This window comes from Bombina bombina, chromosome 6, assembly GCF_027579735.1.
Source record: "Bombina bombina isolate aBomBom1 chromosome 6, aBomBom1.pri, whole genome shotgun sequence".
Lineage (NCBI taxonomy): Eukaryota > Metazoa > Chordata > Amphibia > Anura > Bombinatoridae > Bombina > Bombina bombina.
In genome coordinates, this window is record NC_069504.1 from 296811092 (window position 1) to 296827603 (window position 16512).

Sequence of the window (16512 nt, forward strand, 5' to 3'; positions counted from 1 at the left end):
TTATCTAAGAATTAAACTTGCCCCAACATTTGCAGATATGTTTACTCTGAACTACATCCCAATTAAGCGTGCAATTATTAATGATCTATCCTCATGGAGATCTAAACAAATTTCTTGGTTAGGACGCATAGAGGTATTAAAATGAACGCTTTCCCAAGAATACTTTATTACCTTCAAACACTACCCATCCCACTCCCGACAAACTATCTGCCCTCCATACATAAAGCATTTAGAGATTACATTTGGAATAAACCCCCTCCCCAAGAATTAACCAGCACATAATGCAGTCCCCCAAGACTCAGGGAGGAATGGGAGTCCCATATCTTGAATCATATAGACAGCCCATATTTCTGCAGCAAATTGGGGATTGGAATATACACTTTCACCATAAACGTTGGGTCCCTTTAGAACACTTAATAGCACAAAAACCCCATCTTGGTCGACTATGCTGGTGTGATACACATAAACACAAAATTACAACATACGATAACCTATTAACACAAGAGACCTTTCAGGTTTGGAGAAAGACCATCAACACATCATTGTTTATTTCCTCTATTCCATCCCCACTGACATCCCTAATAGAAAATGGAGAATACACACTACGGCCTTACACAAATTCATCGACAATTGAAACGGTTAATAGAGACTTTGCGGGACACTATATGATAGCAAACGAAGGCATGCATTCCCAATCCGATCTAATAGCGGAGGGGAATGAATGTTTCACTAACTGGTTCACATACAGACAAGCTAGAAATTATATACTTAAACACAAGCAACTTAACAATATGACTAGACCAATGACAAACTTTGAATCTCTTTGCATACAAACCCCCCCACTTAGGCATACACTGTCAAAAATATATAAATTACTAATTCAAAAGCCACCAGGATATATACCCCCATACCTAGAGAGATGGGAAACCGACCTCGGAATTATAATTACCCCTCAGACGAGTACTGCGGGACTCCAGGTCACAATGAAATCTTCTATTTCATCCTCCATCCTGGAGACCAATTTTAAATTGTTACACAGATGATATTTTACCCCCCAGAAACTGCATAGGCTATTCCGCTCACAATCAAACAAATGTTGGAGATGCGGGCACGTTAATAGTAACGCCGCACATATGTGGTGGTGGTGTAATATCATTCAAAACTTTTGGAGACAAGTAATCACTGAGATTGAATTTATACTAGGAATTGTGTTTCCACTAGATACATTGATATGGTTATTGAATAAACCCCCTCCCATTAAACACAAACCTTAACTTCGTTTATTCAGGATCATGACCAACAGGGTTAAAACACTGCTTGCAAAAAATTGGAAGCATAGTGGGGCTCCCTCAGTAGATTTGTGGGTTAAAAAGGTTACAGATTTGATAGAATTAGAAGAATACTATTATCTTAAAACTGAGAAAATCGAGATCTATGCTGAGATCTCCTGTTCTTGGGACGCATATTTACAGTCACTCAAAGAAAAAACATAAACGTGAGATATGAGTTCGGTGGGATGTGGTGGGTGGGATGGGATGATCCTCCCCTTTACCTTCCCCCCCCCCTCTTCTTTTTCCACCTTCCCGATTATATTCTTCCTTTAAGGTTCTTTCCTTCTTTCCTCTTTCTTCCACTTACCTCTTAAGCCTCTTAAGAGAACTGTATATTGTTATGGACCTCAGATGAGGTTCACAAAAACATGGAACTTTTGTATTTTGTTATAATTGATTTTACGAATTGGTTATGTGAATTAATAAAATGTGACAGCTATTGGAATTGAACTAATGAGGAGCTGCGCCTCCTAATATTTGTACCATTTTGATTGAGTTTCAATAAAGTTGTTTAAAAAAAAAAACAAAAAAAAAAACAATCTGTGCCCTGACCTCTTCCACTGTCTTTGACACTTGGTTGTGGAATGTTTCTCCAACTTTGACCCCTGGCCTGTTCACAGATTATTCTGCAACTCTAGAAACTCCAGCTGCTGCTCACTTTCTGCATTATTAGCTCCTAATAACAAATCAGGTAACATGTCTATTACCTTTTTATACTAAGGTAGTATCTACAGATAATATTAATCAGAAAATTGTGGTTTCTTGTTTTTGTCCAGCTTCTAAGAACTTAAGGAAAGCCTTCTTCGCATTTTGGATGTTGTGCTTTCAAATTTTATGTGGAATTTACAAAAGATCTCAGACAATCTTATTACCTTTTTGTTCATTTTTCTGGGCCTCACAAAGAACTACAGCTGTGACTTTATAAGGCTTATTCTGTTGCAGGGAAAACTCCCCCTAGTGCATTACTGCTCATTCTACTAGAAAAGTTGCCACTTCTTGGGCCTTTTGTAATGATGTTTCCATTGATAAGATTTGCAAGGCAGCTACTTGGTCTTCTTTGCACACTTTTTCAAAGTTTTATCATTTTGATGTATATGCTTTTTCTGAGGTTGCTTTTGGCAAGAAAATTTTGCATGCCAGTAGTGCCTGATTAGTAACATTAAGCTTTTTTCACTGTTTGTACTCCCCATCGTGAAATAAATTAATTTATTTAGGTAAGCATAAACTTTGTTTCTTTCATGTAATTAGCAAGAGTCCATGAGCTAGTGACGTATGGGATATACATTCCTACCAGGAGGGGCAAAGTTTCCCAAACCTTAAAATGCCTATAAATACACCCCTCACCACACCCACAATTCAGTTTTACAAACTTTGCCTCCGATGGAGGTGGTGAAGTAAGTTTGTGCTAGATTCTACGTTGATATGCGCGCCGCAGCAAGTTGGAGCCCGGTTTTCCTCTCAGCGTGCAGTGAATGTCAGAGGGATGTGAGGAGAGTATTGCCTATTTTGAATGCAGTGATCTCCTTCTACGGGGTCTATTTCATAGGTTCTCTGTTATCGGTCGTAGAGATTCATCTCTTACCTCCCTTTTCAGATCGACGATATACTCTTATATATACCATTACCTCTGCTGATTCTCGTTTCAGTACTGGTTTGGCTTTCTACAAACATGTAGATGAGTGTCCTGGGGTAAGTAAATCTTATTTTCTGTGACACTCTAAAGCTATGGTTGGGCACTTTGTTTATAAAGTTCTAAATATATGTATTCAAACATTTATTTGCCTTGACTCAGAATGTTCAACTTTCCTTATTTTTCAGACAGTCAGTTTCATATTTGGGATAATGCATTTGAATTAATCATTTTTTTACCTTCAAAAATTTGACTCTTTTTTCCCTGTGGGCTGTTAGGCTCGCGGGGGCTGAAAATGCTTCATTTTATTGTGTCATTCTTGGCGCGGATTTTTTTGGCGCAAAAATTCTTTTCCGTTTCCGGCGTCATACGTGTCGCCGGAAGTTGCGTCATTTTTTTGACGTTATTTTGCGCCAAAAATGTCGGCGTTCCGGATGTGGCGTCATTTTTGGCGCCAAAAGGCATTTCGGCGCCAAATAATGTGGGCGTCTTGTTTGGCGCTAAAAAAATATGGGCGTCGCTTTTGTCTCCACATTATTTAAGTCTCATTATTTATTGCTTCTGGTTGCTAGAAGCTTGTTCACTGGCATTTTTTTCCCATTCCTGAAACTGTCATTTAAGGATTTTGATCAATTTGCTTTATATGTTGTTTTTTCTATTACATATTGCAAGATGTTCCACGTTGCAACTGAGTCAGAAGTTACTTGAGGAAAATCACTGCCCGGGGCTGGAGCTACCAAGCTAAGTGTATGTGCTATAAATTTTTGGTACCTGTTTCTCCAGCTGTTGTTTGTATTGCATGTCATGACAAACTTATTAATGCAGATAAAATTTCCTTTAGTACTGTTATATTACCTGTTGCTGTTTCGTCAACATTTAATTTTCAGAGTGTTCCTGTTAAACATAAGAGATTTTAATTTTTAAATCCATTTAGAAGGCTATGTCTGTTATTTCTCCTTCTAGTTTACATAAAAGTCTTTTAAAAACTTCTCTTTTTTCAGATGAATTTTTAAATGAACATCATCGTTCTGATACTGATAATGGTTCTTCTGGTTCAGAAGTTTCTGTCTCAGAGGTTGATGCTGTTAAATCTTTGTATTTGTTCAAGATGGAATTTATTCGTTCTTTATTTAAAGACGTATTAATTGCTTTAGATATAGAGGATTCTGGTCCTCTTGATACTAAATCTAAACGTTTAAATAGGGTTTTTTAAATCTCCTGTATTTATTCCAGAAGTGTTTAATCTCCCTGATGCTTTTTCTGAAGTAATTTCCAGGGAATGGAATAATTTGGGTAATTCTTTTACTCCTTCTAAACGTTTAAGCAATTATATTCTGTGCCATCTGACAGATTAGAGTTTTTTGGGACAAAATCCCTAAGGTTTGGGGCTGTCTCTATTCCTGCTAAAATGTACTACTATTCTTACGGCAGATAGTACTAAATTTAAGGATCCTTTAGATAAGAAAATTGAATCCTTTCTAAGAAAAGTTTACTTATGTTTAGGTAATCTTCTTAGACCTGCTATATTTTTACCAGATGTTGCTGCAGCTTCATCTTTTTGTTTAGAAGTTTTAGCGCAACAAGTAACAGATCATAATTTTATAGCATTATTTTTTCTATAACATGCTAATAATTTTATTGGTGATACCATCTTTTGATATCATTTGAGTTGATGTCAGGTATATGTCTCTAGCTATTTTAGCTAGAAAAGCTTTATGGATTTAACTTGGAATGCTGATATGTCTTCTAAGTTAACTTTGTTTTTCCCTTTCTTTCCAGGGTAATAATCATTTTTTCGTTCTTTTTCTCATAATAAGGAACAAAAGCCTGATCCTTCATCCTCAGGAGCGGTTTCAGTTTGGAAACTATTTCCAGTTTGGAATATATCCAAGCCTTATAGAAACCTATAGTCAGCTCCTAAGTACCCATGAAGGTGCGGCCCTTTTTTCCAGTTCAGCTGGTATGGGGCAGATTACGTTTTATTCAAAGGAGTTTGGATCAATTCCGTTCTCAATCTCTGGTTTCAGAACATTGTTTCAGAAAGGTACAGAATTGGCTTCAGTTAAGGCCTCCTGCTAAGAGATTTTTTTCTTCCCGTGTCCCAGTTAACACAGCAAGGCTCAGCATTTCTGAAATGTGTTTCAGATCTAGAGTTGGCTGGAGTAATTATGCCAGTTCCAGTTCTGGAACAGGGGCTAGGGTTTTATTTTATCTCTTCATTGTACCAAAGAAGGTCAATTCCTTCAGACCAGTTCCGGATCTATCAATATTGAATCGTTATGTATACCAACATTCAAGATGGTTACTGTAAGACTATTCTGCCTTTTGTTTAGCAAGGGCATTTTATGTCTACAATAGATTTGCAGGATGTGTATCTGCATATTCCGATTCATTCAGATCACTTTTAGTGTTTGAGATTCTCTTTTTAGACAAGCATTACCAGTTTTGTGGCTCTACTGTTTGGCCTAGCTTCAGTTCCAAGAATTTTTTTCAAAGATTCTCGGTGCCCTTCTTTCTGTATTCAGAGAGCAGGGTTTTGGTATTTCCTTATTTGGACGATTATCTTGGTATTTGCTCAGTCTTCTCATTCGAAGAATCTCATGCGATTCGACTTGTGTTGTTTCTTCAAGATCATGGTTGGAGGATCAATTTACCAAAAAGTTAATTGATTCCTCAGTCAAGGGTAACCTTTCTGGGTTTCCAGATAGATTCAGTGTCCATGACTCTGTCTTTAACAGACAAGAGACGTCTAAATTGTTTTTCAGCTTGTCGAAACCTTCAGTCACAATCATTCCCTTCGGTAACCTTATGCATGGAAATTCTGGGTCTTATGACTGCTGCATTGGACGCAATCCCCTTTGCTTGTTTTTCACATGCGACCTCTTCAGCTCTGTATGCTGAATCAATGGTGCAAGGATTACACAAAGATATTTCAATTTATATCTTTAAAACCGATTGTTCGACACTCTCTAACGTGGTGGACAGATCACCATCGTTTAATTCAGGGGGCTTCTTTTGTGCTTCCGACCTGGACTGTAATTTCAACAGATACAAGTCTCACAGGTTGGGGAGCTGTGTGGGGATCTCTGTCGGCACAAGGAGTTTGGGAATCACAGGAGGTGAGATTACCGATAAATATTTTGGAACTCCGTGCAATTTTCAGAGCTCTTCAGTTTTGGCCTCTTCTGTAGAGAGAATCGTTCATTTGTTTTCAGACAGACAATGTCACAACTGTGGCATACATCAATCATCAAGGAGCGACTCACAGTCCTCTGGCTATGAAAGAAGTATCTCGAATTTTTTGGTTTGGGCGGACTCCAGCTCCTGTCTAATCACTGCGGTTCATATCCCAGGTGTAGACAATTGGGAAGCGGATTATCTCAGTCGCCAAACGTTGCATCCGGGCGAATGGTCTCTTCACCCAGAGGTATTTCTTCAGGTTGTTCAAATGTGGGAACTTCCAGAAATAGATCTGATGGCGTCTCATCTAAACAAGAAACTTCCCAGATATCTGTCCAGATCCCGGGATCCTTAGGCGGAGGCAGTGGATGCATTATCACTTCCTTGGAAGTATCATCCTGTCTATATCTTTCCGCCTCTAGTTCTTCTTCCAAGAGTAATCTCCAAGATTCTGAAGGAATGCTCGTTTGTTCTGCTGGTAGCTCCGGCATGGCCTCACAGGTTTGGTATGCGGATCTTGTCCAGATGGCCTCTTCCGTTAGACCAGACCTTCTGTCACAAGGTCCTTTTTTTCCATCAGGATCTGAAATCTTTCAATTTAAAGGTAGGGCGATTGAACGCTTGATTCTTGGTCAAAGAGGTTTCTCTGACTCTGTAATTAATACTATGTTACAGGCTCGTAAATCTGTATCTAGAGAGATATATTATAGAGTCTGGAAGACTTATATTTTTTGGTGTCTTTCTCATCTTTTTTCTTCGCATTCTTTTAGAATACCGAGAATTTTACAGTTTCTTCAGGATGGTTTAGATAAGGGTTTGTCTGCAAGTTCCTTGAAAGGACAAATCTCTGCTCTTTCTGTTCTTTTTCACAGAAAGATTGCTATTCTTCCTGATATTTATTGTTTTGTACAAGCTTTGGTTCATATAAAACCTGTCATTCAGTCAATTTCTCCTCCTTGGAGTTTGAATTTGGTTCTGGGAGCTCTTCAAGCTCCTCCCTTTGAACCTATGCATTCATTGGTCATTAAATTACTTTCTTGGAAAGTTTTGTTCCTTTTGGCCATCTCTTCTGCCAGAAGAGGTTCTGAATTATCTGCTCTTTCTTCTGAGTCTCCTTTTCTGATTTTTCATCAGGATAAGGCGGTGTTGCGAACTTCTTTTGAATTTTTACCTAAAGTTGTGAATTCCAACAACATTAGTAGAGAAATTGTGGTTCCTTCATTATGTCCTAATCCTAAGAATTCTAAGGAGAAATCGTTGCATTCTTTGGATGTTGTTAGAGCTTTGAAATATTATGTTGAAGCTACTAAGTCTTTTCGAAAGACTTCTAGTCTATTTGTTATCTTTTCCGGTTCTAGAAAAGGCCAGAAAGCTTCTGCCATTTCTTTGGCATCTTGGTTGAAATGTTTAATTCATCTTGCCTATGTTGAGTCGGGTAAAACTCCGCCTCAGAGGATTACAGCTCATTCTACTAGGTCAGTTTCTACTTCCTGGGCGTTTAGGAATGAAGCTTCGATTGATCAGATTTGCAAAGCAGCAACTTGGTCCTCTTTGCATACTTTTACTAAATTCTACCATTTTGATGTATTTTCTTCTTCTGAAGCAGTTTATGGTAGAAAAGTATTTCAGGCAGCGGTTTCAGTCTGAATCTTCTGCTTATGTTTTTCATTAAACTTTATTTTGGGTGTGGATTATTTTCAGCAGGAATTGGCTGTCTTTATTTTATCCCTCCCTCTCTAGTGACTCTTGCGTGGAAAGATCCACATCTTGGGTAGTCATTATCCCATACGTCACTAGCTCATGGACTCTTGCTAATTACATGAAAGAAAACATAATTTATGTAAGAACTTACCTGATAAATTCATTTCTTTCATATTAGCAAGAGTCCATGAGGCCCACCCTTTTTTGTGGTGGTTATGATTTTTTTGTATAAAGCACAATTATTCCAATTCCTTATTTTATATGCTTTCGCACTTTTTTATCACCCCACTTCTTGGCTATTCGTTAAACTGAATTGTGGGTGTGGTGAGGGGTGTATTTATAGGCATTTTAAGGTTTGGGAAACTTTGCCCCTCCTGGTAGGAATGTATATCCCATACGTCACTAGCTCATGGACTCTTGCTAATATGAAAGAAATGAATTTATCAGGTAAGTTCTTACATAAATTATGTTTTTTCATTTTTAACATTTGTTTTACTGTCTGTGGTCTAAGAGGTTTCAAAGAATTCATCATTATTTAGTTGAGTGCCCATCCTGATAGATCTAAAGCTTCATCATGGCCAGGTTTAAAGAAGCATCTAGTGAAGAGCTGTACAAAATGCTTGATGTTCCTTCTACATTTGGTTGCTTGAAAATTTGAGTCCTATGTCTAGTATATTTCAAAGGGGCATATTTCTAGATAATATTTGTATTACTTTCTCTTTGAAAAGTCATGTATTGCATGCACATGACTAATAGATTATGCAAGGAGAAATGTTCTGGATGATTATTTACTCAACAGTAAAGATCAAGAGTTAGAATAATTGTTTATCAAAACATATATATCTTGTTTTAAAAAAATGTACATTTAACCTTCTCTTTGATTACCCTATAAATTGATACCTTGCATATACTTTTGCATGCACTGTATAAATATATAACACATGTGTTATAGTCTTGGATGTATACACGCAATACATTTGGACTACAAAATATATCTTACATTTATAATCTGGACACTGTAAAAGTAATGTAAGTAGTTAAGTGTAAAAAACTGTTCTACAAATGTAATTATAAACTTTACCTAGCATAGTGTGACATCACATACTGGGTAAGCATTGTGTGGGAAGACTTAAGGCATTGATAGCCAACCAGTATGACCCAAAAGGTCCACATATATGCAACCTTTAATTTCTTTTATGTAATTGGCAAGAGTCCATGAGCTAGTGACGTATGGGATATGCATTCCTACCAGGAGGGGCAAAGTTTCCCAAACCACAAAATGCCTATAAATACACCTCCCACCACACCCACTACTCAGTTTTACAAACCTTGCCTCCTATGGAGGTGGTGAAGTAAGTCTGTGCTTGATTTTTCTTCTATGATAAGCGCTTCTCAGCATTTTGAAGCCCAGTTCCTCGGTTCCTCTCATGGGAAATCTTTTCAAGGGTTCTCTGTTATTGGTTGTAGGGATTAATCTACTTCCCTTTTCAGATCTGCGATATACTCTTATATACCATTACCTCTGCTGATAGTTTTCAGTACTGGTTTGGCTATCTGCTATATGTGGATGAGTGTCTTTCGGTAAGTATGTATCATTATTTAAGATACTCTCAGCTATGGTTTGGCGCTTTATGTATTAATATAAAGTTTTGAGTATATGTATGTCAGGTCTATGTATATTTCCCTTTGCAGACTATCCGTTTCAGTATGGGAATCATGTTTTAAGAAGTTTATTTTCTTACCTGGGGTATAGTCTCTTTTTCAAATTGACTTGTTTTTTTTTTTAATTTCGTGGGCAAAATTAGGCTTGCGAGATCGCAAAATACTGTAATTTATTGGCGCGAGAATTTTTTATCACGAATGTGCGTCTGATGACGCAAGTTAATAATTTCCTGCATCTTTGTTGACGCCAGGTTGTTTGGCACGAAGTTGCGTCGGTTATGACGCGCGTTGCATCATTTCCGGATGTTTGTTGGCGCCAACATTTATTTATTTTGTTTCCCGACATTTTGCGTTGTGCATCATACTTGGCGCAAAAAAAATTGTTTTATTTTACCCCACTTCCTATATGCCTCTTGCCTTCTTTACAGCTATGCTGTTTACATTTTTTCCCATTCCTGAAACTGCTATATGAGGAAATTGAATAGTTTGTCTAAAAGTTATTTTTTATTTTACTTTTTACAAAATGTCTGAATCTGATCCTGTCTCAGAAGCTACTGTAGGAACCATGCTGCCTGAACACTGTTCTACCAAAGCTAAGTGTATCTGTTGTAAGTTAGCTGAGATTATATATCCGGCTGTAGTATGTAACAGCTGTCATGATTAGCTTTTGCATGCCGAAAATATTTCTATCAGTACTAGTACAGTATCTGTTGTTCCCTCAACATATAATATACATGATATCCCTGTTGATATGAAAAAAATATATTGCTGATGCAATACATAAGGCTATGTCTGCTATTCCGCCTTCTAATACATGTAAAAGGTCTTTTAAAACTTCTCATAAAACTGATTAATTTTGTAATGACCGACAACATAATGAAATATCCTCCTCTGATGAGGATCATTCTGGTTCTGAAGATCCTACCTCAGACATTGATATTGATAAATCTACTTTTCTTTTTTAGATTGAGTATATTCGTTCTTTGTTGAAAGAAGTATTGGTTACTTTGGATATTGAGGAGTCAGGTCATCTTGATAACAAAACCAGTAAACGTTTAAATTCTGTTTATAAACCTCCTGTGATTACTCCTGAGGTTTTCCCTGTTCCTGATGCTATTTCTGATGTGATTGCTAAGGAATGGAATAAGTCTGGTGCTTCTTTTATCCCTTCTTCTAGGTTTTAAAAGGTTGTACCCTTTGCCAGTGGCTAAATTAGAGTTTTGGAAAAAAGACCCTAAGGTTGATAGGGCTATTTCTACTCTTGCCAAACGTACTACTATTCCTATGGAAGATAGTACTTCTTTTAAGGATCCTTTAGATAGGAAAATTGAATCTTATCTAAGGAACGCTTATTTATATTCTGGCTATATTTTCAGGCCTGCCATTTCTATGGCTGATATTGCGGCTGCATCAACTTTTTGGTTGGATAGCTTAGCACAACAGGGAACATATCCTGATTTGTCTAGCATTGTTCGTTTTCTTCAACATGCTAATCCTTTCATCTGTGCTGCTATTTTTGATATCATCTAAATTGATGTTAAATCTATGTCTTTAGCTATTTTAGCTGGAAGAGCTTTACGGCTCAAATCATGGAATGCTGAGATAGATATAGAGATAGATTACTATCTCTATCTTTCTAGGGTAATAATTTATTTGGTTCCCAGTTAGATTCTATTTCCACTATCACTGGGGGGAAGGGAGTTTTTTGCCTCAAGATAGAAAATCTAATGGTAAATCTAAAGCTTCTAATCGTTTTCGTTCCTTTCATCAGAATAGAGAACAGAAAACCACTCCTTCCCCTAAAGACTCTGGTTCCAATTGGAAGCCATCTTCAAGTTGGAATAAATCCAAGCCTTTTAAGAAACCAAAGCCAGCCCCCAAGTCTGGATTGAGAAGGTGCGGCCCTCAATCCAGTTCAGCTGGTGGGGGGCAGATTTAATTTTTTTCAAGACATTTGGGGAGATTCTGTTCAAAATCAGTGGATTCAGAGCATTGTCTCTCAAGGGTATCGAATAGGTTTCAGAGTAAGACCTCCTGTGAGAAGATTCTTTCTCTCTCCTATTCCAACAAATTCTGTGAATGCTCAGGCTTTTCTGAAGTGTGTTTCAGATCTTGAGCTTTCAGGGGTAATAATACCAGTTCCGCTTCTGGAGCAGGGTCTGGGGTTTTATTCAAATTCCTTGTCCCAAAGAAAGCAAATTAATTCAGACAGTTCTGTATCTGAAGTTTTTGAATCATTTTGTAAGGGTCCCAACTTTCAAGATGGTGACTATAAGGACTATTTTGCCTTTTGTTCAGCAAGGTCATTATATGTCCACAATAGACTTACAGGATGCATATCTTCATATTCCGATTCATCCAGACCATTATCGGTTTCTGAGATTCTCTATTCTAGACAAGCATTACCAATTTGTCGCTCTTCCATTTGGCCTTGCGACAGCTCCAATAATCTTTTCGAAGGTTCTCGGTGCCCTTCTATCTATAAACAGAGAGCAGGGTATTGCAGTGTTTCCTTATTTGTACGATATCTTGGTACTAGTTCAGTCTTTACATTTGGCACAATCTCTTCTTCAAAGACATGGTTGGAGGATCAATTTTTCCAAAGAGTTTCTTGATTCCTCAAACAAGGGTCACCTTTTAAGGTTTCCAGATAGATTCAGTGTCCATGACTCTGTCTTTAACAGACAAGAGACAAATAAAATTGGTTTCAGCCTGTCTAAACCTTCAGTCTCGGTCATTCCCTTCAGTGGCTATGTGCATGGAAGTTTTAGGTCTTATGACTGCAGCATCGGACGCAATCTCCTTTGCTCATTTTTATATGAGACTTCTGCAGCTTTGCCTACTGAATCAATGGTGCAGGCATTATACTCGGATATCACATTTTGATATACTTAAATCCCAACATTCAACTCTCTCTGTCCGGGTGGTTAGACCATCATCAGATTATTCAAGGGGCCTCTTTTGTTCATCCTTCCTGGACTGTGATCTCCACAGATGCAAGTCTTACAGGTTGGGGAGCTATCTGGGGGTCTCTGACAGCACAAGGGGTTTGGAAACCTCAAGAGGCGAGGTAACCAATCAATATTTTAGAACTCTGTGCTATCTTTAGAGCTCTTCAGGCTTGGCCTCTATTAAAAAAAGAACTTTTCATTTGCTTTCAGACAGACAATATCACAACTGTGGCATATGTCAATCATCAGGGATGGACTCGCAGTCCTTTGGCAATGAAATAAGTAATACGGATACTTTCTTGGGCGGAATCTAACTCTTGTCTAATTTCTGTGAATCATATCCCAGGTGTAGACAATTGGGAAGCGGATTATCTCAGCCGTCAGACTTTGCATCCGGGGGGAGTGGTTTCTCCATCCAGATGTGTTTTTTCATATTGTACAGATGTGGGGTCTTCCAGAAATAGATCTGATGGCTTCCCATCTAAACAGGAAACGTTCCTGATACTTTCCAGGTCCAGGGATCCTCAGGCAGAGATGGTGGATGCATTAGCAGTTCCTTGGTCTTGCCAACTTGCTTATATTTTTCCACCTCTAGTTCTTCTTCCAAGGGTGAACTCCAAGATCATAATGGAACAATTGCATGTGTTTCTGATTGCACCAACATAGCCTCGCAGGTTTTGGTATGTGGATCCTATCCGGATGTCCAGTTGCCAACCTTGGTCACTTCCTTTAAGGCAAGACCTTCTGTCTCAAGGGCCATTTATCCATCAGTATCTCAAATCGCTAAATTTAAAGGTACAGAAATTGAATGCTTAGTGCTTAGCTATAGTGGTTTCTCTTACTCAGTGATTAATACTATGCTACATGCTCGTAAGTCTGTTTCAAGGAAGATTTATTATCGGGTTTGGAAAACCTATATTTCATGGTGTTCTTCTCATAAATTCTCTTGGCATTCTTTTAGAATTCCTAGAATTTTACAGTTTCTTCAGGATGGTTTGAATAAAGGTTTGTCTGCAAGTACTTTGAAGGGACAAATCTCTGCTCTTTCTGCTTTATTTCATAGAAAGATTGCTAAGCTTCCTGATATTCACTGTTTTATTCAGGCTTTGGTTCATATCAAGCCTGTTATGAAATCAATCTCTCCTCCTTGGAGACTTGATTCGGGTTTGAAGGCTTTGCAGGCTCCTCCTTTTGAGCCTATGCATTTTTTGGATATTAAACTACTTTCTCGGAAAGTGTTGTTCCTTTTGGCTATCTCTTCAGCTAGAAGAGTTTCCGAATTGTCTGCTCTCTCTTGTGAGTCTACTTTTCTGATTTTCCATCAGGATAAAGCTGTTTTGCGGACTTCATTTAAATTGTTGCCTAAAGTTGTGAATTATAACAACATTAGTAGGGAAATTGTTGTTCCTTCTTTGTGTCTTTATATTCTTTGGATGTTGTAAGAGCTGTGAAATATTATGTTGAAGCTACTAAAGATCCCCAAGGCAGAACACAGTTACGATCTGCGTTCTTATCGCAGAAACTGAAGGGCCTCTGCGGAAAGAACGGCAGTGGCAGTTAAAATTATTTTTTTGCCTGCACTTTTAATTTCTACCTGCAGTTGTCACTGCCGTGTTCAGAATACTGTGAATATCCCTTTAACTCATTTGGGAAAAGTTTCAGATTTGTCATGTATAACAGATTTTTTTTTTTAAATGGGTGTGTATTATATTACTTGTTCTTCCAGTGTTTTTTTTTTTTTTTTCTAAGATCTCTTTACTGGAATCAACTCTGAGGTTGCAATAAATAAATAATATACAGTGTGTGTATGTATGTATGTTTGCATCTTTCATCCAGGGCTGCACTGACGATTCTGGATTCTGAGTCATGGGGAAAGCAAAAGAATTGTCAAAGGATCTGCGGGAAAAGGTAGTTGAACTGTATAAAACAGGAAAGGGCTATAAAAAGATATCCAAGGAATTGAGAATGCAAATCAACAGTGTTCAAGCTCTAATAAGGAAGTGGAAAATGAGGGGTTCTGTTGAAACCAAACCACGGTCAGGTAGACCAACTAAAATTTCAACCACAACTGCCAGGAAAATTGTTCGGGATGCAAAGACTAACCCACAAATAACTTCAGGTGAAATACAGGACATGTGGGGGTCGATCCGATATAAATCGTCGCCCGCAAAAGCCGGCGACGCCAATATTTGCGCGGGTTTGGTATCACATATACGGCGTAACCTAGAAGTTACGCCCGTATATTTCTGCCGTCGCCCGTAGTTTTTTGGGCCATAGGCAGGTATACCAAACCCGCGCAGTTTGGTATCCAATATGCAGCGTAAGGACTTACGTGGCGAAAATGGAGAAAACTTACTCCATTTTCACCTCGCCACAAAAAGCAGCCGTAAGAAGCCTTACGCTGACTATTGGAGCCCCGTAACTCCCTAAACTGGCTGCTAAAATAAACCTAACACCTAACGCATGCGCAATGTCTATCTCCCTGTCAACCGCGATCTTCTAAAATAAACCTAACGCATGCGCAATGTCTATCTCCCTGTCAACCGCGATCCCCCCCCCCCCCCCGAAATCCCTAATAAAGTTATTACCCCCTAAACCGCCGCTCCCGGACCCCGCCGCCATCTACATAAACTAACCCCCTACTGTGAGCCTCTAAAACCGCCGCCATCTACCTTATCTATCCCCTAATCTGACCCCTTACACCGCCGCCACCTATATAAAAATTATTAACCCCTAATCTAATCCCCCTATACCGCCGCCAGCTATATTAATATTATTAACCCCTAATGTAAGCCCCTTATACCGCCGCCATCTCTATTAAAATGATTAACCCCTAATTTAATCTACCTACCCCGCCGCCAGCTATATTATCTATATTAACCCTAAGTATATTATAGTTAATATAGGTATTACATTATATATTAACTATATTAACCCTAATTATATTAGGGTTAATATAGTTAATATAGTTACTATAGTATTTATATTAACTATATTAACTCTATCTAACCCTAACACCCCTAACTAAATTTATATTAAATTAATCTAATTCATTTATAAACTAAAATATTCCTATTTAAATCTAAATACTTACCTACAAAATAAACCCTAAGATAGCTACAATATAATTAATAATTACATTGTAGCTATGTTAGGGTTAATATTTATTTTACAGGTAAATTGTTAATTATTTTAACTAGGTATAATAGATATTAAATAGTTATTAACTATTTAATATCTACCTAGTTAAAATAATTACCCAATTACCTGTAAAATAAATCCTAACCTAAGTTACAAATACACCTACACTATCAATAAATTTAATAAACTACAAACATCTATCTAAAAATACAATTAAATTAACTAAACTAAATTACAAAAAACAAACAAACACTAAATTACAAAAAATAAAAAAAAATTACAAGATTTTTAAGCTAATTACACCTATTCTAAGCCCCTAATAAAATAATAAACCCCCAAAATAAAAAAAATTCCCTGCCCTATTCTAAATTAAACAAATTTCAAAGCTCTTTACCTTACCAGCCCTTAAAAGGGCCTTTTGTGGGGCATGCCCCAAAGAATTCAGCTCTTTTGCATACAACAAATACAATCCCCCCCATTACAACCCACCACCCACATACCCCTATTCTAAAACCACCCAAACCCCCCTTAAAAAAGCCTAACACTACCCCCCTGAAGATCTCCCTACCTTGTCTTCACCACACCGGGCCGAACTCCTGATCCGATCCGGGCGATGTCTTCCTCCAAGCGGCAAAGAAGAATTCTTCCTCCGGCGACGTCTTCCTCCAAGCGGCAGCAAAGTCTTCATTCTTCCGGCGGCATCTTCAATCTTCTTTCTTCGCTCCGCCGCCGCGGAGCATCCATCCTGGCCGACTGCTGTACTACGAATGAGGTACCTTTAAATGACGTCATCCAAGATGGCGTCCGCCGAATTCCGATTGGCTGATAGGATTCTATCAGCCAATCGGAATTAAGTTAGAAAAATCTGATTGGCTGATTGAATCAGCCAATCAGATTCAAGTTCAATCCGATTGGC

General features: G+C 38.1%; 1 protein-coding gene across 1 annotated transcript in view; it reads left to right on the forward strand.

Annotated features, from left to right (window-relative positions):
* POC1B (POC1 centriolar protein B) overlaps positions 1-16512 on the forward strand; it is a 689402-nt gene that overhangs the window by 14521 nt on the left and 658369 nt on the right. The window lies entirely within an intron of this gene.